Raw genomic sequence first — 21,983 nt, forward strand, 5'->3', positions numbered from 1 at the left:
GTGACGTGGGAAGGCAATTAGTCTGGACATTGTTGTGGGAGGACTTGCGGAGACTGGGCGCAGGGTGTGGGGGTCAGTGAGGGCGCTGTGGGTCAGCCTCAGCCCGGCTGGCAGTCCCGGGACTGGGAAGGTAAGAAACCCTCCGCTCTCACCCCACTTCCTGTTTGGTCGGTGTGTTTTGTGACCATAGATGGTCAGGTCTGGGGCCGCGCGAGAGCCTCCGCCCTTGTGGTTTTGGAGCCCTTCCTCCCGGCGCGCAGGGTGTGGTCCCCGAGAATAAGATGAGCAAAATTAAAGCAGATCCTGCACCCACCATGCTGAAATCCGGCTTCTGAGGCAGCCTCGCCCTGGGCTGCGCGGGCCCAGGCGGCTGCTACTCGCTTCAGGGGGAGGTTCCGCACGGTGGCTGCCGCGCGCAGGGGAGGATTCACTTCCTTGCTCCTTGGGCTGGGAGATCCGATATTTGTTCCCTCAAGACTCACGCTCTCCAACCGGTCATTATCCTCCCACAAAGATTTATTTCTAGAAAAAACTGGCGAGTGCCACAGTTCCCGCCCCTTCGGCTGAAAGACTGTGACAGCTCCGTGTTTCAAGTTGAATGCAGGAGTTATATGCCAGAGTCAATCATTCAACAACTAAAGTTCTTATAATAACAGCTACCATTTATTGCACGCTGACTACTTGCCAGACCTATGCTGAGTTCTTCAAGCGTATTTTCATTTACTCCTAATAGCAACTCTTGGTGGTTGGTACCATTATGTCCTCTGGTTTTCAAATGAGGAAGCTGAATAACTTGCCAAGGTCAGAAAATAACTGTTGAAACTGAAGGAAACACATCTGTCTGACTCTAAATCCCAGGAGCTTAATTAGCCCCTGTGATAGACCACACTGCAGTCATTTGAGGCAGTTTTGAGGCGGTGAATGCCTCTGGATCTGGAGACACACTGGGTTCCAGTGCTGGCATAGGCCCTCTACTAGGGGTCAGACTTTGGTCAGGTTACTTTGGACGGGTTACTGAGCCTCTTCCTAACTATATGGCTCCCAGCATGTTTAAAAGAACATGACAACATGAAAAAATATGGTATAAAAGTCATAGTATATTTTAAATATTGACATTTAACTAAAAACACTGTCTCTCACACAAACTCTAACTTTATTTGGATATAGTCTTTGACTCTGCATTTGGTTCTTCTAAATCTCTTTCTGGATTAGGGACAGAAGGAACATAGACCATACATGCATTCTAGAGGAAGAGGAGAGAGAAGAGGAAGCAGGAAGGAGAAGGAAGAAAGTTTCCTCATCTATCAAATGGGGAATATTCATGGGGCTGTAATGAGAAACAGAAGCAGTAATGTATGTGAAACCACTTTGTAAAATGCTTCATTATAAAGAATGTACACACGACTTAAGTTACAGCCCCTGCCCTAAGGAATGTCCGGTCTTTTAAGAAGTCTATGGGCCGGGCGCGGTGGCTCAAGCCTGTAATCCCAGCACTTTGGGAGGCCGAGGCGGGTGGATCACGAGGTCAGGAGATCGAGACTATCCTGGCTAACATGGTGAAACCCCGTCTCTACTAAAAATACAAAAAACTAGCCGGGCGTGGTGGCGGGCGCCTGTAGTCTCAGCTACTTGGGAGGCTGAGGCGGGAGAATGGCGTGAACCCGGGAGGCGGAGCTTGCAGTGAGCCGAGATCACGCCACTGCACTCCAGCCTGGGAGACACAGCGAGACTCCGTCTCAAAAAAAAAAAAAAAAAAAAAAGAAGTCTAGATACATGCACTTGTAACTCCAGTAAGAGATTGGAAGATAGTTGAAGAACATCCAACACATGAAGGGCTGGGCGCAGTGGCTCACATCTGTAATCCCAGCACTTTGGGAGGCCGAAGCAGGCAGATCATGAGGTCAAGAGATCAAGACCAGCCTGGCCAATATGGTGAAACCCTGTCTCTACTAAAAAATACAAAAATTAGCTGGGCGTGGTGGCAGGCATCTGTAGTCCCAGCTACTTGGGAGGCTGAGGCAGAAGAATCGCTTGAACCCGGGAGGTGGAGGTTGCAGTGAGCTGAGATTGTGCCACTGTACTCTAGCCTGGCGACAGAGCGAGACTCTGTCTCAAAAAAATAAATAAAAGAATATCTGTAACATGTATTTATGCACTGAAAAAAATTATTGAGCTACATAGTAGCAATTATTGGAAGAGTTCAATAATTGCTATGTTATTTTGTACCAAGCACAACTGGGGATCCAGCAGTGGACAAGTCAGACCCTGTTACTGCTCTCATGGTGCTTACAGTCTATTTTGGAAATAGTATTACCATTTGGAGTGGTCATCAGAAGATGTGCTGCCTTCTGTCTTCCAGCTTTTTCCTCCTCACTGATCTTGCCCCTTGTCCAGGACCCATTGCTTCATCCGTGGTGAGTTCTCATCTAGCACATGTTCAGTGAGTGCCTTGAATTCAGAATAGTAATTTCCTAGGCAGAGATGGACGGACAGATCGTTGCAGAGCAAACATGAATGAACAGTAATGGAGATGGGAATCTGCTGGGCTGAGGTGAGAGGTTCCTGCAGGAGAGGAGTAGGAGATAAGGCTAAAGAAAAGGGGGTTGAGCAAACTGCCGGGCCAGAGAGGTCAAACCTTAGTGAGAAAGCAAGGAGGCACTAGTCATACTGTATTTTAGAAATAAAAATCTAGCTACCGTGTAGGGCATGGCCTTCAGTGGGCAACAAAAGAGGCAGGGAGAACTGCTAGAAGATAAGCACAAAGATCTAATCAGAATCTGAATCAAAGCTGTGGTATGCGGATGCAATCAAGGAGAGAATGCAGAAGATACTGTTCTCATAAAGGGGGAAATGATGGTGATGATAAAAAGATAATAAATGAAAAGGGGATAATTTGCATATGAGACTTCAGACTAGATCTGGTACAGGTCCTATGGTTTGAATGTTTGCATCCTCTCCAAAATTCATGTTGAAACTTAATCCCTAATGCAATAGTATTAAGAGGTGAGGCCGTTCAGAGGTGAGCAGGCCACGATGGCACCTCTCTGGTGGATGAGATTATGCCCACTAAAAGGGCTGAGGGAACTAGCTAGGCCTTTTGCCTTTTTGCTTTCTGTGCAGCTAGAAGGTGCCCTCTTAGAAGCAGAGACCAGGCCCCCACCAGACACTGAACCTGCTGGCATCTTGATCTTGAACTTCCAGCCTCCAGAACTATAGGAAATAATTTTATTGCCGGGTGCAGCAGCTCACATATGTAATCCCAGCACTTTGGGAGGCCGAGGCGGGTGGATCACCTGAGGTCAGGAGTTCGAGACCAGCCTGGCCAATATGGCAAAACCTCATCTCTACTAAAAATCCAAAAATTAGCCAGGTGTGGTGGTGGGCGCCTCTAGTCCCAGCTACGCAGCCATAAACCCAGCTACTCGAATCTCCTGCTGAGGCAGGAGAATCACTTGAACCTGAGAGGTAGAGGTTGCAGTGAGCTGAGATCACACCACTGCATTCCAGTCTGGGTGACACAGCAAGACCGAAAGACAGAGAGAGAGAGAGAGAGAGAGAGAGAAATAAAGAAATGTGTATTATTTATGAAGTGCCCAGTCTAGGTATTTTGTTATAGCAGCAGGAATGAACTAAGACCATGTATACATTCTCATTCAATACTGCTTTTCCTTCTTGGCAGGTATTAAAATCCTTATTCATCATTTGTGCAATTATCTTTTAATATCTTCCTCTCCTGTAAGTTCAGCGCATTCTGAACCTGCAGAATCACTTTGTCTCTGAGGGAGCCACCCAGGTTTCCTCTATATCTCTCAGGATTTCAGACACAGAAGTCTGGCGGTTCATCTGGAGCCTCTCCCAGCCTGACTCAGAGGACTGCCTGCATCTGTGCAACCTGGCTCAGAGCCTGTCAACGTTTGGGCAGATCCTATATCCCCCTGCCAAATGGGCTAATGACAGACAACCATCTGTGTGACCCTATCTTTCTTCCCCTCCAAGGGTATGGCCCCAGATTTCAACCTCAGATAGGGTATCAGGCCCAAAAATTAGGAGTTGGCAAAAGAAATAGTTGCAATATAGAAATATGATTAAGATCTGGTTTTGGGGTCACTCTGAAACTGAATCCCAGCTCTGCCAACTGTGTGATCTTGGAGTTATCCTCATTTAACCTCAGAGAAGATATTAATACCCATCTTAAGTGGTTGATAGGAATTAGGACAGAAAACTAATAAAACACTTGGCTCACAGTAAACACTCAATGAGTAGTAACAATTATTACTAAGTATAGAGAACCTATTGTCTGTTTCCCTGGCAAAGGCCACCAGAAAGCAAAATAAGGTCTAAAGTGTCAACATACTAGATGGTGCCACCAGAACTACAACTGTCGCTATCCCCAGAAAGTTTTCCCATAGTCCCCGCTTCTTTGTATTACTAACTTTTTTTTTTTTTTTAAGACAGAGTCTCGCTCTGTCGCCCAGACTGGAGTACAGTGGCACGATCTCAGCTCACTGCAACCTCCGCCTCCCGGGTTCAAGCAATTCTCCTGCCTCAGCCTCCGGAGTAGCTGGGATTATAGGCACACACCATGCCCGGCTAATTTTTGTATTTTTAGTGAAGAGAGAGTTTCACCATGTTGGTCAGGCTGGTCTTGAACTCCTGACCTTGTGATCCGCCCGCCTTGGCCTCCCAAAGTGCTGGGATTACAGGTGTGAGCCACTGTGCCTGGCCTTTTTTTTTTCTTTTCTTTTTTTAAGACAGAATCTTGCTCTGTTATCCAGGCTGGAGTGCAGTGGTGTAATCATAACTCATTGCAGCCTTGAACTCCTGGATTTAAGTGATCCTCCTACCTCAGCCTCTGGAGGAGTACCTGGGACTGCAGGTGCATGCCACCATGCCCAGTTACTTTTTATATTTTTTTGTAGAGCTGGAATCTTGCTATGTTGCTCTGGCTGGTCAGGAACTCCCAGCCTCAAGCAATCCTCCTGCCTTGGCTTCCCAAAGTGGTGGGATTACAGGCATGAGCCACTGCATCTGGCCTGTATTGCTACCTTTGGACTCAAAGTTAGGCCAGGTGCAGTGGCTCATGCCTGTATTCCCAGTATTCTGAGAGGCTGGGGCGGTAGGAACACTTGAGCCCAAGAGTTCAGGACCAGCCTAAGCAACATAGTGAGACCTCACCTCAAAGAAAAAAAAAAAAAAATTAAGTAAAAAAATCCACAAAAGCAAAAATGGGCCTGTGCCCTTGGCTGTAAATGAGACCAAATAAATCAGTTAGGAATGTGAATGGTTTTGCCCACAGATAATAGAAAACTTGACTGTAGTCACTTTTTTAAAGTCAGTTTTTCTCACATACAAGAAAAATGAAGGTAGGCAGTTTTACTGGCTCAGTAATGTCAGAGCTTATATTTCTGCGATTCACTTCACCTTACCCTTGTGGTTGTAAGTTGGCTGTTGCAGCCCTAGTGCCATCAAATCATGTTTAAGGGACAAGGAAAGAGGAAGGGGAACATGCAGCATTTGAAACTGGAAAGCTGACGTTTTCTAAGGAACGCACAAAGCATATCCTGCTTCCTGTCTCATAGCCAGATCTAACAGCAAATACTTCAGCTTTTTTGCCCCTGAGAGGAACACATCTGAGATGCATTTCACGGTGTTTTTGAGGGCCCCTAGAGGGCCTAAGCCCAGTTGTCCATAGCGGTAACCACTCATTAACAAACCAAGTTAGCTTTTCTCCTTTCCCTAACTTACTTGTGTTAGGGAATCCAAATTAAAGAGAATGGAATTGGCTGAGTCTGCTACACCTGGAAAGTGACAGTGAGCTTTGATAGTGTTTAAGGTGCGTGCTCACTCTCTGTCTCTCTCTCTCTGTCTCTTATGTTTGGGATATTGTCCAAACATATAAAGGGGATACAGATTCTGAGTGTACAATAAGAATGATAGATGTCCACTATAATAAACCCTTGTGACTGCCTGACATCAAAATACACCCTTTTCTATACTTACACTTCAAAAAACAAAACTCCAAACTGATACAACCCTCCCTTTTATAACCTAAATTGTACTCACTATACCACCTCCTACCCCTCCAAAAGGAAATTATCTCAAATCCTCATCAGTAACTTCATCCAGCAACAAGTCCAGGATCTCTGAATAATGTTCATTCTTTCTCCAGTTCATAATAATCTTGCCTCAATATTCTGTAGCCTATGAACTGAACTTTCTTTCTTTTCTTTTTCTTTCCTTTTTTTCCTCTTTTCTTTTCCTTTCTTTCTTTCTTTCTTTGCTCTCTCTCTCTCTTTTTTTCTTTTCTTTCTTGAGATGGAGTCTCACTCTGTCGCCCAGGCTGGAGTGCTATGGCTCAATTTCACCTCCCTGCAACCTCCGTCTCCCGGGTTTGAGCAATTCTCCTGCCTCAGCCTCCCGAGTAGCTGGAATTACAGGCATGCGCCACCACGTGGACTGAACTTTAAAGTTAACCGCTGTAACATGCCACACCCTATATGTATTCGTGGGAGAAAGGTAAATGAAAGGAGAAGAAAATTCGATACAACATGTAGATATTTAACTGGCATAGTGAAAAACTTTCTGTAACTGATTACAAAGATTTAGTTATCTTTGACTTCATATATCCACTACCCATTCTATATCCTCTTTGTCTTCAGCCAGCACCTCAGTTCACTAGGGTCATAGAGATGGAAAGAGAAAGAGGCATGAAGGAGCCATGCCACTGTCTTAAACGTCCTGATCCAGAAGTGGGACATACTAATTTCACTTACATTTCATTGACTAGGACTTAATCATATAGCTTCTGTTGGGGGCTGTAACTGAGTTTCCTATAGGTGACCAAACCCTCTTTCTTGTGGGATTGGAGACATTGGTGGTCATTCCTATATAATATTCTCACAATTTTCCATTAATTTTTAGCACTGGATTTACAAGAAGTAGGAGGTACCCCTAGTATTCTCTGGGTTATGTGCATAATTCTACACTCTATTGTATAGTGACAGTTCTCTTTTACCTTGAAAATAGGCCCATACCCGAGCTAACCATGATAACCGGTGCAGGTTAAATTTAACATCAGGCTCTCTATGGTGGATAGCCCTGATTTGTAGCAACTGACAATTTTTGTGGTGTAAATACTCTCACTACAGTCAATTGTAAGCTACCAAGGTTATGTCACTGAATGTAGAGTTGAGAAAAATGCACTGTGGTATGCAGAACTATGGTGCTTCAAAGATGTGCACATCCTAATCTTAGGGACCTGTGAATATCTTACTGTAAATGGCAAAGGGAACTTTGCAAATGTGATTAAATTAAGAATCCCGGCCAGGTGCGGTGGCTCAAGCCTGTAATCCCAGCACTTTGGGAGGCCGAGACGGGCAGATCACTAGGTCAGGAGATCGAGACCATCCTGGCTAACCCGGTGAAACCCCGTCTCTACTAAAAACTACAAAAAACTAGCCGGGCGAGGTGGCGGGCGCCTGTAGTCCCAGCTACTCGGGAGGCTGAGGCAGGAGAATGGCGTGAACCCGGGAGGCGGAGCTTGCAGTGAGCTGAGATCCGGCCACTGCACTCCAGCCTGGGCGACAGAGCCAGACTCCGTCTCAAAAAAAAAAAAAAAAAAAAAAAAAAAGAATCCCGAGATGAGGAGATTATCCTAGATTATCCAGGTAGGCCCAATGTAATCACATGGATCCTTATAAGGGAAAGAGGGAAACAGGAAAGTCAGAGTCAAGAAGCTTAAAAGTCAGACGAAGCTCAGAAATCAGATGAAGCTCAGAAGAAGCGATAGTACAATGAAAGCAGAGGTCACAGTGATATGACCAAGGCCACATTTTCCCCTAGAGGCTCCAGAAGGAGCACTGTTGAGCTGTGGCATGGGGGCAATGGTATTAAAAGGATTATGGTATCGGCTGGCTTTGTTAATGGCATCTGAAGTGTTGAAAAAAGAAGTAAGATCTGGCTGGGACAGGTGGCTCACTCCTGTAAACCTATCACTTTGGGAGGCCGAGGTGGGTGGATCACCTGAGGTCAGGAGTTTGAGAGCAGCCAGGTCAACATGGCAAAACCCCATCTCTACTAAAAATACAAAAATTAGCTGGGCGTGGTAGCACGTGCCTGTAATCCCAGCTACTTGGGAGGCTGAGGCAGGAGAATCTCTTGAATCCAGGATGCAGAGGTTGCAGTGAGCTGAGATCACACTACTGCACTCCAGCCTCGGTAACAGTGAGACCCCATCTCAAAAAAAAGAAATAAGATCATGTTACTTATCAACGCCATTATGTAAGTCAACTCTGGCTGGAGTGATACACTGCACGATTATATATTTATTTGCTTCTCCTTCATCGGCCATTTCTTTCTGTCGCTTTCCCTGACTTCTCTGCTGCACATGCCAGTTCTTAAAAGTCCAGTCTTAGTTATTATCTTTATTCCAATGCCTCTCTGGTATGTCTGCTCTCCTTTTATGTAGCTTTAGTTTCTAAAACATCTTTCTTCAACTCCGCTCAATGACATTGGACAATATGCCAGTGAGTCACCACAAGATGGCAGCCTTGCTAATTTTGGCTGCACTGAATTCAGTTATTCATTCCTTCAAGTTGGAGGGGTAGGGGATGTTCTGAATAAGACTTTAATCTTACTTATTTAGCATTTCTTGACAGCTTGCTCAATAATGGGTCTTTTAACATATTAGTGTTGTTGTCTTTTAATGGAGAAAGCTAGGTATTCCCTTTGCAGATTAGAAAACTGAAGTTGAAAATGATTAACTTGTTCAAAGTCAGGACCTGGATTTGAAACCAGAGTTTTCTGAGTCCAGAGCCAGTGCTCTTTCTATTACATAACTGATTCATAAGATGCAGTATTGTTTAAAGTTTTTTTTTTTTAATTACAAGTAACAAGCTGGGCTTGGTGGCTCATGCCTGTAATCCCAGCACTTTGGGAGGCTGAGGCTGGCAGATCACTTGAGGTCAGGAGTTTGAGACCAGCCTGGCCAACAAGGTGAAACCCTGTCTCTACCAAAAAGTACAAAAAATTAGCCGGGCACAGTGGCACGCACCTGTACTCCCAGCTACTCGGGAGGCTGAGGTGGGAGGGGAATTGCTTGAATCTGGGAGGTGGAGGTTGAAGTGCAGTAAGCCAAGACCGTGCCACTGCACTCCAGCCTGGGTGACAGAGTGAGATCCTGTCTCAAAAAGCAAAACAAAACAAAATAAGATTACAAGTAACAGAAAACCAACTTGAGCCAGTTTAACAGCAACAACACAACAAAGTATTTGCAGTACCTCATGGAAACTTAGGACAGAAATGATACCCTGGCTGTAAAAGAGAGAACAGAGGCAGGGATTGGAAAGGCTTGAAGGTGTGGGGGAAGAGAGACAGAAAAATGGGGAAAGGAAAGGGAAAGGAAAAACTGGGGAGGTCCAAGAGATTAACTTCTGTCCCATCCCCCGTTCAACTAGACTGGCTTCATTTTAATGCATTTTACATATCAGGGCCCCATGCAATGTGTTACTTGAAAATTAAGGATTCGGCCGGGCGCGGTGGCTCAAGCCTGTAATCCCAGCACTTTGGGAGGCCGAGACGGGCGGATCACTAGGTCAGGAGATCGAGACCATCCTGGCTAACACGGTGAAACCCCGTCTCTACTAAAAAAAATACAAAAAACTAGCCGGGCGAGGTGGCGGGCGCCTGTAGTCCCAGCTACTCAGGAGGCTGAGACAGGAGAATGGCCCGAACCTGGGAGGTGGAGCTTGCAGTGAGCTGAGATCCGGCCACTGCACTCCAGCCTGGGCGACAGAGCGAGACTCCGTCTCAAAAAAAAAAAAAAAAAAAAAGAAAATTAAGGATTCATTACATTATTATTATTATTATTATTATTATTATTATTGAGACAGAGTCTTGCTCTTTCACCCAGACTGGAGTGCAGTGGTGCTATCTTGTCTCACTACAACCTCCATCTCCTGGATTTAAACGATTCTCATGCCTCAGCTTTCCAAGTAGCTGGAACTACAGGCATGCACCACCATGCCTGGTGAATTTTTGTATGTTTTGTAGAGATGGGGTTTCGCCATGTTGGCCAGGCTGGTCTCGAACTCTTGGCCTCAAGCAATCCACTCATCTCAGCCTCCCAAAGTGCTGGGATTACAGGCGTGAACCACTGTGCCCAGCCTAAGGATTCACTATATTAAACAATACTTTTTAAAAAACCATGTATATTAAGGCATTCCCCCATTGTTGGACAGTTAGGGTTGTTTGTTTGTTTGTTTTGAGACGGAGTCTCACTCTGCCACCCAGGTCGGAGTGTAGTGGCACTATCTCGGCTCACTGCAACCTCCACCTTCTGGGTTTAAGCCATTCTCCTCCCTCAGCTTCCCAAGCACCTGGCATTACAGGCACATGCTACCATGCCCGGTTAATTTTTTTGTATTTTTACTAGAGATGGGGTTTCTCCATGTTGCCAGACTGGTCTCGAACCCCTGACCTCAGGTGATCCACCTGTCTCTGCCTCCCAAGGTGCTGAGATTACAGCGTGAGCCACCGTGCCCAGCCCTAGGGATTTTTTTTTCTAATTATTCACTCTAATAAGTAAAATTATAATGAATATGTTATGTTGCCATAGGCAGTACATGAAATCATAAAGTAATTCCACTTCCCCTGACTCTTACAAGTTTTCTTAGGGGAGCAGGGAGGCGGGTGTGGTCACAAACAGTTCTAGCCTGTGACCAAAGTCTAATGCTACTTAAGTCTTCCCTCGCTGTGCCCTAAGACCGCAAATATTTAGTAAGCATCTAACTGCAAGCCAGGCACTACTGAACACTATGGATACAATGGTGAATAAAATAGGCACAGTTTGTCATCTTGGAGCTAACAATCTAGTAACGAAGACAGACACCAAATACTGTACTAAATAATTACAAGAATCATAAGCAAAGTGCTGCCAAACAGAAGTTCAGAAGGATAAGGAAACACATGACAGGGTGAGCGGATTTAATCTGGAAGGATTAGGGCAGGATGCCCTGAGGAAATGCTATTTAATATGAGATCTGATGGGTGAGTATGAATTAGCCAGACAGTAGAACAGGGCAGAGAGAAAAAATAAGTTCCAAAGGTGAGAGACAGCATAGTAGGTTCAAGGAATTGAGAAAAGATTAGTGTGATTGAGCACAGAGAATAAAGGGAAATGAGATGAAACTGAGGCAAAATAAATTAGCAGGGTCCAGATCATGCACAACCTGTGTGTTATATTAAAGATTTTGGAATCTATTCCAAGGGAAGTCACTGAAGGACTTTAAACTGAGAACATGCATGGTCCTATTTGTGTTTGAACAAGAACATTCTAGCCATAGCATGAAGAAGGGCCAAAGTGAATGCAAGGAGGCCAGAGAATTTAGCTGTTGAAGAAGTCCAGGCAAGAGCTAATGATGGCTTGGACTGCAGTAGCAGCAGTCGGGATGAAAAGAAGTGGACAGATTTGAGAGTGAGTGATCTAGGAGGTAGAAATGACGGAAGCTAGTGACTGATCTTTTATGGGTGTGTGTGTGTATGTGAGAAAGAGGGAGTAGTCAAGTGGACTTTCAGTTTTCCGGCTTGAGCAGCTGGGTGGATGGTATTTCCTTACAGACACTGGGAGCACTAGAGGATGAGGAAGTTGATGGGAAAAGGTGGTAAGTTATGTTTAAGACATGTTCAAGTTGAGGTGTCTGTGAGATTTCCTGAATATTCAGGACTGAAGCTCAGAAGGCAAGTCTGGCTAGGAGGTGTAGACTTAAGAGTTCTAAGATTTATTTATTTTTTTTGAGACAGAGACTTGCTCTGTCACCCAGACTGGAGTTCAGTGGCACAATCTTGGATCACTGCAACCTCTGCTTCCTGGGTTCAAGTGGTTCTCAGGCCTTTGCTGCCCCATTCCCACCCCCAGGAGCTGGGATTACAGGTGCATGCCATCATGCCCAGCCTTTTTTTTTTTTTTTTTTTGAGATGTAGTCTTGCCCTATTGCCCAGGCTTCAGTGCAGTGGTGCAATCTTGGCTCACTGCAACCTTCGCCTCCTGGATTCAAGCGATTCTCCTGCCTCAGCCTCCCAAGTAGCTAGGATTACAGGCACCCGCCACTGCGCCCAGCCCTAATTTTTGTATTTTTAGTAGAGACGGGGTTTCACCGTGTTGGCCAGGCTGGTCTTGAACTCCTGGTCTCAAGTGATCTGCCCACCTTGGCCTCCCAAAGTGCTGGGATTACAGGCGTGAGGCACTGCACCTGGCCGTGGAGTTCTAAGATTGAAAGAGTACAGAGTGAGGCAAGAAAAGGGTCAGCCAGAGCTACTCACAGAGCTACATGAAGAGTTAGAAGCCAGAAAAGAAGATGGAAAAGGAGCAATTAGAGAGTTAGCAGAAAGTCAGAAAACTACATGGTCCAAAAAAGCCAAGGGAAGAAACATTTCAAAAAGGCAGTGGATACCTGTACTAAATGAAATAGAGTGATCACATAAAAAGGATTAAAAAGTATCCCTTGGATTTTAAGACATGGTGCCTTTGGTGATATTTTCAGAAGCATTTTTTGCAGACTGGTAGTAGGCAGAGACTAGATAAAGTGTAATGGGAAGTGGGAGGTGAGAAAATGGGGAGAGCATGTAGGTTACGCTTAAAAATTTTCCTCTGAGAGTGGACAAACAAAAGGGGTTGAAGGGAGACTTATTAACCCAGCTCTTCAAGCTAAAGATTGAAGAGTTGAATTTGATTTGACTCTTCTATTCCTCTTATGTCCCCTTTCCAATATATCAGCAAAGCCCATTGGCTCTAATTTCAAAATATATTCTGAATCTCTCCACTTACTCATTTTCTTCACTGCTCCCTACTCCAAGCCACCATCATCTCTTGCCTGGACTATCTTAAGAGCCTCTCAATTTATCTAATTGATCTCTCTCTGCCATTCATTTCCTACATAGCAAATATATGAACTAACGAGGGAACTTATCCTAAATACAATGGTGGGAAAGGCTAGAGTTGCTCTAGAGTTGCTCCCATTGCTAGAGTTGGTCTAGAGTGGCTCCCCTTCAAAACAAGGGAAAATGGGAGGCATACAGCAGAGACAACTCTGAAATCCAACTGATTTAGGTTGATTAGAGCTTAGTCCAATTGCCAGGGAGTTGTTCATTGTGGTTTCAGCTCCAGTGTCTGGGCTCTTTACACTCTCTGAATCATCCTTCCTTTTCTACAAGAAAATTGAGTTTGTATTGTATATGAGTAGCCTTCTCAGCCTGCTTCCTCCCTATAAAGGGCATCTTCCCATTTTGTATTGTCTATGTCCCAATTAGTCCTAGCTGATAGATGCTTCTGCCAGAGTAATTCTCATAGAAGCTTTGTGGGTTCCTTATGCATCAATTTATTATCCACTCCAACAAAGCTACTCTCATAAATCTCTTTGAGACAAGCACTTCCTTCCCTTGAGAAACTGCTCCAAAACGTCCTTAAGACCTTTGGAGAGACTTTTTTCTATCAGATGAATTCTATAAAGCATCCTATAAAGCATTCGATAAAGGTCTTAACCTTTAACTTATTTTCTAGATAATATTTTCCTGACGGTTTCTTGGATTTTACTTCTGCCCAGATCCATTTCTTAATTTTAGAATCATTTGCCATCTGGAGAGGCTGACAGTGAAAACAGTTTTACGTTCAAGCCAAGTAAGTCCTGGTCCTAGATATATATCTCTCTTAGCTTTATTGAGATATAATCCACATACCATAAAAGTCTCCCATTTAAAACATACAGTTCAATGTTTTTAGTATATTCACAGAGTTGTACAACTTTTTCCATGATCAATCTTAGAACATTTTTATCACACCAAAAAGGGACCTGGTACCCATTAATGATCATACTCTGTCCCCCCTCGCCCCTGCCACCTCTGTCTTACTCTGTTTGTGCTGCTACAACAAAATACATGAGACTGAATAATTTATAAATAATAGACATTTCTCACAGTTCTGGAGGCTTGGAAGTCCAAGATCAAAGCACTGGTGTTTGGCATCAGGTGAGGGCCTTCTCACATGGCAGAAGAGATGGAACCCACTAACTCAAGGCCTTTTATAAGGGCCCTAATGCCATCCATGAGGGCTCGGCCCTTATTAATTATCTCCTAAAGGCCCCACCTCTTAATACTATTACACTGGTGATTCAATATCAACATAGGAATCTTGGGGACACATTCAGACCACAGCATCCCACAACCCTCCCTGCCCAGCCATAGGCAATCACTGATCTACTTTTGTCTCTATAGATTTGCCTATTCTGGGCATTTCATATGTTAAATAAAATTTATGGTCAGGCACAGTGGCTCACCTACCCAGCTAATTTTTTTAATTATCTGTAGAGATGAGGCCTTACTGTTGCCCCGGCTGGTCTTGGTCTCAACCAATCCTCCCACCTTAGCCTCTCAAAGTGCTAGGATTATAGGTGTGAGCCACTGTACCCAGTCCTATAAATTGATTTTTTAAAAACAAAGACAACTCAACCATCTGCAACAATAGGGGCTATGATTCATCCCACTGACCTCACTCATTCAAGTTTCTCCTCAGGAAGAGAGGCCTGTGAGAGCTGTAGAGGAACTTCTCTCCAATGATGTATGGCAGATGGATCTTGGCAGTGCAAGGGATGGGCTATGTGAGCAAGGGGTGGACAGTGTGCACAACCTCTTACATCCACCTTCACAAAGAGAATCTGCTGTGAGGCGTGGAGATAACTGCCATACCTCTGGGATTTGCCACAGCATTCTTGCCAAGGCACGCTTTCCCTGGATTCATCCCAGCCAATGACCGAGCCCCAGGGCATACTACAGCTGGGCCATTTCTGCCTTATGTGGGACTCCTTTACTGGGCAATCAGCCTGGCCAAGAGTTTTTTCAGAGCTGCACTAACACTCGGAGCCTCTTCCTATCCAATTCTCCTTCTTTCCTTCTCTCCTTTCATGGGTGTCAGTCCTGCACTATGGCCTGAAGATTCTCCCTGTCTATTCCTGCTTCTTCTTATCTTTTCACAGTCATTTTCCCCTTGAACTTTTTTCTTTTTTAGAGACAGGGCCTCACTCTGTCACCTAGGCTGGAGTGCAGTGGCTCGATTATATCTCATCGGAACCTCGAACTCCTGGGCTCAAGCCACCTCCCGTCCTCAACCTCAATCTCTTGAGTAACTATCTGCCTTGAACTCGTGAGAGGACTCAAATTTATGCAGCTTTTAGCTGTTTCTAAGGAAAAGTTTGATATGGGTGCTACCATAATGAAAGCCTAAAATGTGGAATTGGCTTTGAAACCACCTGGCTGACTGAGGCTGGAAGGACCTTGAGATGTGGCATGTGGCTCGCGCCTGTAATCCCAGCATTTTGGGAGGCTAAGACAGGCGGATCACCTGAGGTCAGGAGTTCAAGACCACCCTGGCCAATATGATGAAACCCTGTCTCTACTGAAAATACAAAAATTAGCCGGGCATGGTGGCAGGCATCTGTAATCCCAGCTACTTGGGAGGCTGAGACACGAGAATCGCTTGAACCTGGGGGACAGAGGTTGCAGTGAGCTGAGACTGCACCACTGCACTCCAGCCTGGGCAACAGAGTGAGACTCCATCTCAATAAATAAATAAATTAATTAAAATTTATGGGAGGCCATTGATTTGGACTAGGTTCCTGCACTCAGCCTAATAGACCAAACCAATGGAGTTTTAACTACAGTGACTGAGCTAAGATTAAAGGCGTGCACCACCACACCCAGCTAATTTTTATATTTTTAGGAGACGTGGGGTTTCACTCCGCTGGCCAGGCTGGTCTTGACCACTCCTGACCTCAGGCGATCCACCTGCCTTGGCCTTCCAAAGTGCTGGGATTACAGGCATGAGTCACCGCGCCTGGCCTATTTTCTACATGATTTTGCAATGGTTTTCCAGCTTAAAATTTAGAGTCAATTTGTTCATGTAAAGAGGATATAAAATACCAATATCCTAAAATATTAACAAACTATTAAGTGTAAAACTTCCCCAAATTCAGCTTAATATGAAGCATGCTACTTGCATCATAGAATTTTCAAATATTTCAGGTCACATTAACAAAGAAAGGAAAAATTGGGTTACTGTTGCCAAAGATGTCACAGATAGTATGTAATTCTGACAGGCAGATCCAAGACAGGGAAGCAGTTTAAAACAAAACAAAACAAAACAGGTTTGACTTAATAGGTTATACTTAGAAAATGTTACCCAATATTAGAAAATATATATTTTTGTCAAGAATTTCCACGGAGCTTTTATAAATGTTGACTGTGCTCCAGGTTACAAAATGAGTCTCAAACACCAAAGAATCAGTATACTTACCACACGGGGTGTCTCATTATAATTGGAGGATAATAACAACAGTAACAGCAACACCTTAATATACCCTGTATGTTGGAAAAATTTTAAATATACTTACTGCTAAAGTGATCAAAGAAGACACCATACAAGAAACGTATCAGAAAATACTTAGAATGATTTTAAGAACACTATGTTGAAATGTATAGGATGTACTTAAGGAGAAATGCATAGCCTTAAGTGCTTATATTAGAAAAAAAGATAGGCTGAAATTTAAAGAGCTAATCTTTAAAGTCAAGATGTTAGACAAAAAAACAACAAAGAAAGCAGAAGTGGCAGGGCACAGTGGCTCACACCTGTAATCTCACCACTTTGGAGGCCAAGGCGGGAGAACTGCTTGAGACCGGGAGTTCGAGACCAGCCTGGGCAGTATAATGAGACCCCCCCCATCTCTAGAAAAAAATTTAAAATTAGCCAGGCATGGTGTCTCAGTCTCCACTACTCAGGAGACTGAAGCAAGAGGATCACTTGAGCCCAGGAGATCAAGTCTGAAGTGAGCCGTCATCACATCACTGCACTCTAGCCTGGCAACAGAGCAAGAACCCATCTCTAAATAAATAAATAAATAAAACCAAAAAAAAAAAAAAAAAAAAAGAAAGAAGGTAGAAGTAATGAGATAATAAAAACAAGAGGAGAAAAAACAATAGGAGAAACTAAGCAGAAAACAAATATATGTGATAAAAGAGATTGATGTAACCAAATGTTGGTTCTTTGAGAAAAGTGATGAAATAGACAAACCACTGGTGAAATGATGAAGAAAAGAACACACACACACACACACACACACACACACACACACACACACACAAAAAAAAAAAAAAAAAACAGAAGTAAAAAAGAGGACATACTACAAGTATGGCAGAGACTTATGATGTACATATTTAAAGACTGTCTACCCCAGCCTGCCCTCTGGCCAACACCATTCATGTCCATCCCATGTGCAAAATATATTCACTCACCTCCCAGGACCCCCAAAATCTCATCCCACATGGTATCAGCTTGAAGTTCGCTCTCATTACCTAAATGAGGTCTAGGTGCAGATGAAGCTCTTCAGGTGTACCTCCTTGAGTGTGGGTTCCTCTTGATATGAAGACCTGTGAAATACAGTCAAGTCATCTGTAACACAAACACAACATCCAATAGTCATATGAGGATGGAAAACTAATACATGCTCCCATTCAAAAGGGATGAAGAAGAGGTACATAACAGTCAGTGTTCCATAGTAATTCTGAAATCCCAGTCACACGCACATTTCCGTGTCCTTGATTGGGACCCAATCCTGCTCACTGCAACCTCCACCTCCTGGGTTCAAGTGAGTCTCCTGCCTCAGCCTCCAGAGTAGCTGGGACTACAGGCACGCGCCACCACACCCAGCTAATTTTTGTATTTTTTAGTAGAGACGGGGTTTCACCATGTTGGCCAGGATGGTCTCAATCTCTTGACCTCATGATCCGCCCACCTTGGCCTCCCAAAGTGCTGGGATTACAGGCGTGAGCCACCACACCCGGCCTAATTTTTGTATGTTTAGTAGAGACAGGGTTTCACCATGTTGGCCAAGCTGGTCTCAAACTCCTAACCTCAAGTGATCCTCCTGCCTCAGCCTCCCAAAGCGCTGGGATTACAGGCATGAACCACGGAGCCTAGCTGGGTGTGATTGTGTTCTAATAAAACTTGATTTACAAAAACTGGAGGCAGGCCAGGTTTAATCTAGGGGGCCATAGCTTGCTGGTCCCTGATCTAAGAAAGAAAAGGAAGTTCTGCATATCAACCCCAATAATACAGCAGAAAAATAGAGCAACCCCAATTACAAAAAAGAAAAAACATAGAAAGGTACGTGAGTAGGCAATACACAGAAGAGGAAACTCAGAAGGATAATAAGCAAGTGAAGAGATTCTTAAATGCAATTACAATCAAAAAAATGTAAATTAACGATCTAATCTGAGAGCAAAAATTAGAGATATGACAGTGAGATTTGTTGGGGAGAGAGGAACTCCATAGTAGACATAAAGACTGGTGTTGGCCGGGCGCTGTGGCTCAAGCCTGTAATCCCAGCACTTTGGGAGGCCGAGGCGGGTGGATCACGAGGTCAGGAGATCGAGACCATCCTGGGTAACACAGTGAAACCCCGTCTCTACTAAAAATACAAAAAACTAGCCGGGCGTGGTGGCGGGCACCTGTAGTCTCAGCTACTTGGGAGGCTGAGGTGGGAGAATGGCGTGAACCCGGGAGGCGGAGCTTGCAGTGAGCCGAGATCACGCCACTGCACTCCAGCCTGGGAGACACAGCGAGACTCCGTCTCAAAAAAAAAAAAAAAAAAAAAAGACTGGTGCAACTACTTTAGAGGGCAGTATGGTGGTACATAGTCAAATAGTGTGTCTGTATACTTAATGGTCAAGCAAATTGGCTTCCGAGTCAATATCTCAATGAAATTCCTACCCAAGTCCATAAAAGTTCATGAACTAGAATCCTGTAATCCCAGCACTTTGGGAGGCTGAGGCAATGGATGACCTGAAGTCAGGAGTTCAAGACCAGCCTGGCCAACATGGTGAAACCCCATCTCTACTAAAAGTACAAAATTAGCCGGACTTGGTGGCATGCACATGTAATCCCAGCTACTTGGGAGGTTGAGACAGGAGAATCACTTCAACCCGGGAGGCAGAGGTTGCAGTGAGCCAAGATCATGCCATTGTACTCCAGCCTGGGCAAAAAAGAGCAAAATGCCATCAGAAAGAAAGAAAGAAAGAAAGAGAGAAAGAGAGAGAGAGGGAAGGAGGGAGGGAGGGAAGGAAGGAAGGAAGGAAGGAAGGAAGGAAGGAAGGAAGGAAGGCAGGCAGGCAGGCAGAGAAAGAAAGAAAAGAACTAGAATCTTCATTGCAGCATCATTGGTTTCAGTTATTTTCTCTCTCTCTCTCTCTCTCTCCCCCCCCCCCCGTGTGTGTGTGTATATATTTTATATATATATATATATATTCCCTTCATTCCATAGCCCAATTCTCATATATACATATATGAGAGAGAGGGAGAAGTGGAAGAATTGCATGAACCAATGGCGGTAATGTGCCATGGAATGCAGACAATGATTAATCACATCTGAGGTTAAAATAAAAACAACATATAATATAAAAAGCCAGAGAATATGAATTTTTTTTTTGAAGGAATAAAGCAACTTTATAGGGAGATAAACCTCAGCAGGGCTATGAAACCCTCCTCAATTCTTCAGACTTGGGACTGGCCATCTCCACAGGCTTACATGTAAGAGTGTGCTGAGTAGCATCTGAGTCAGTATGAGAAACATCTGAATAACAGTGTGTAATGCCCCCTTGAAGTTACCAAGGTTTGAATCAGTGTACTCTAAATTCTGAATGTATATGGGTGATGACTAAATAAGCGCAGGTCATATCTGAATCAGCCTACCCAGTCCATAGTATCCAATATACATAGCATGATTCCCTAAAAATGTTATTATATATTAGTATATGCATACCAAAAAAAGGTGGAGGACTTTGCTATAATCTATTGATAGAGTTATTGGTGAGATGTGTGTGGCAGAGACTGGCCAAAAGTTCAACAAATCTCTTTCCTCTTCTGCCTGGCCACTCATCAGCTTACATTTCTCAGTCTCTCTTGCAGACAACTATGGCCATGTGCCTGAAATCTGGCCAATGGAATTGTGGACAATTCTCCGAGCTCTTTCTCCTTCTGTGGCAACTTTGAAAGCTGTGTGTTCAAGATGAAGACAGAAGATAGAAGGAACCTGGGTCTCTGAATCATTGCTTGGAGAAGAGCAATTTGATCAGTGGTGTGAAAATAAGTAATTCAAAATCTAAGCTATTGGGCCGGGCGCAGTGGCTCACGCCTGTAATCCCAGCACTTTGGGAGACCAAGGCAGGTGGATCATTTGAGGTCAGGAGTTCGAGACCAGCCTGGCCAACTGAGTGAAACCCTGTTGCTACTAAAAATAAAATAAATAAAATTTAAAAAATAAAAAAATTAGCCAGGCATGCTGGTACATGCCTGTAGCCCCAGCTATTTGGGAGGCTGGGGCACGAGAAACGCTTAAGCCCAGGAGGCAGAAGTTGCAGTGAGTCAAGATTGCGCCACTGCATTCCAGCCTGGACAAGAGAGCAAGACTGTCTCAAAAAAAAAAGAAAGAAAGAAAGAAAGAAAAAATCTAAGCTGTTGGAACATTAAATTATTTTGAGCTTTAAAGAAAGGTGTTGGCCGGGCGCGGTGGCTCAAGCCTGTAATCCCAGCACTTTGGGAGGCCGAGACGGGCGGATCACGAGGTCAGGAGATCGAGACCATCCTGGGTAACACAGTGAAACCCCGTCTCTACTAAAAATACAAAAACTTAGCCGGGCGAGGTGGCAGGCACCTGTAGTCCCAGCTATTCGGGAGGCTGAGGCAGGAGAATGGCGTGAACCCGGGAGGCGGAGCTTGCAGTGAGCTGAGATCCGGCCACTGCACTCCAGCCTGGGTGACAGAGCGAGACTCCGTCTCAAAAAAAAAAAAAAAAAAAAAAGAAAGGTGTTTATGAGGCTTGAGTCATGTGACAGGCAGCTGTAACCTAGGTAGCTGTAAACATTTTTTTTCTGATTATAGATTAGTCTTCTTATGTACATAATTTTGTAAAATGTTGTAAATGACTAAAGGGTACTTCCCTTTAGTCCCACATCACTGTTGCTCTTCATTATAGATTAACTTCTATACATAATTTTATCAAATTTTATAAAATTTTAAAAAATTTTGTGTGTGGCCAAAAGTTCAACAAATCTCTTTCCTCTTCTGCCTGGCCACTCATCAGCTTACATTTCTCTGTCTCTGTTGCAGTTAACTATGGCCATGTGCCTGAAATCCGGCCAGTGGAATTGTGGACAATTCTCTAAGCTCCTTCTCCTTCTGTGGCAACTTTGAAAGCTGTGTGTTCAAGATGAAGACAGAAGATAGAAGGAACCTTATAAAATTTTATAAAATTTTTAAAAATTATGGATAGAAGTTAATCTTATATAATGTATTACATAATTATCTTATGTAATTATCTACATAATTTTGTAAAATGTTGTAAATGACTAAAGGTACTTCCCTTGTACTTCCCTTTAGTCCCACTTCACAGTTGATCTTCATTGTAGATTAACTTCCCTCCTACCTCTGTCACACAAAACCTTCATGACTGTCACATTATATACTCTTTTCAATTAGAAAATAAATGAAACCAAGCCACAAGGAAAAGAAAACAAATTAACTGGCCGGGCGTGGTGGCTCACACCTGTAATCCCAGCACTTTGGGAGGATCACCTGATGTTGGGAGTTCGAGACCAGCCTGACCAACATGGAGAAACCCTGTCTCTACTAAAAATACAAAATTAGCTGGGCGTGGTGGCACATCCTATAATCCCAGCTACTAGGGAGGGTGAGGTAGGAGAATCACTTGAACGTGGGAGGCGGAGGTTGTGGTGAGCCAAGTTCACACCATTGTACTCCAGCCTGGGCAACAAGAGTGAAACTCCATCTCAAAAAAAAAAAAAAAAAATAAGTGATTGAATTGTTTTAATTCATAAACCAGCTTTGTATGAAAAATGCTCCTGTTAAATTTCTTTGTTTTCTTCCT

At 44.0% G+C, this 21,983-nt stretch overlaps 1 long non-coding RNA gene across 3 annotated transcripts; it reads left to right on the forward strand.

Annotated features, from left to right (window-relative positions):
* Positions 1-4: 4 nt before the first annotated feature.
* LOC105494799 (uncharacterized) lies at positions 5-21,908 on the forward strand. 3 transcript variants are annotated; one of them, XR_011622680.1, is made up of 3 exons: positions 5-130; positions 1,213-1,353; positions 19,994-21,908. It is a non-coding gene; the product is annotated as an uncharacterized lncRNA (long non-coding RNA). The 3 variants fall into 3 exon arrangements; XR_011622685.1 differs by lacking the exon at positions 5-130 and having other exon boundaries at positions 172-1,353; positions 19,994-20,174; positions 21,206-21,908; XR_011622681.1 differs by lacking the exon at positions 5-130 and having other exon boundaries at positions 172-1,353; positions 20,006-21,908.
* The last annotated feature ends 75 nt before the right edge of the window (positions 21,909-21,983 follow it).

This window comes from Macaca nemestrina, chromosome 1, assembly GCF_043159975.1.
Source record: "Macaca nemestrina isolate mMacNem1 chromosome 1, mMacNem.hap1, whole genome shotgun sequence".
NCBI classification, from domain to species: Eukaryota; Metazoa; Chordata; class Mammalia; order Primates; family Cercopithecidae; genus Macaca; species Macaca nemestrina.